This window comes from Camelina sativa, unplaced genomic scaffold, assembly GCF_000633955.1.
Source record: "Camelina sativa cultivar DH55 unplaced genomic scaffold, Cs unpScaffold25500, whole genome shotgun sequence".
Taxonomy (NCBI): domain Eukaryota; kingdom Viridiplantae; phylum Streptophyta; class Magnoliopsida; order Brassicales; family Brassicaceae; genus Camelina; species Camelina sativa.
This window is the reverse complement of record NW_010946474.1, coordinates 1-249: the sequence shown is the minus strand read 5'-3', so window position 1 is coordinate 249 and position 249 is coordinate 1. Positions and strand designations below refer to the sequence as shown.

The 249-nt window shown below is 38.2% G+C and overlaps 1 long non-coding RNA gene across 1 annotated transcript; it reads right to left on the bottom strand.

Moving 5' to 3' along the window:
* Window positions 1–26: 26 nt before the first annotated feature.
* LOC109132132 lies at window positions 27–249 on the bottom strand. The gene is made up of 2 exons (XR_002037384.1): window positions 198–249; window positions 27–109 (listed from the first exon to the last, which is right to left on the bottom strand). It is a non-coding gene; the product is annotated as an uncharacterized LOC109132132 (long non-coding RNA).

Genomic DNA, 249 nt, shown 5'->3' with positions numbered 1-249 from the left:
TTCAACGCAACATTGGCCATGTATTGTTTGCTCATCTTAAAGACATGTTTCGTCAGACAGCATTGAGAGACAATGCCCAGTTCGGTCTCACATATGCGTTTCAAATCACCTGCAATAGATCATATAAGGAAAAAGAACAACCAAAAGTGTGTAATAAGTAAAAGCAGACAATGAAGCGCATAGAACATGGTACATACCATATAATGATCCGTTATTGTCGGGCAGAATGACAATAAGCAGATCAATTTC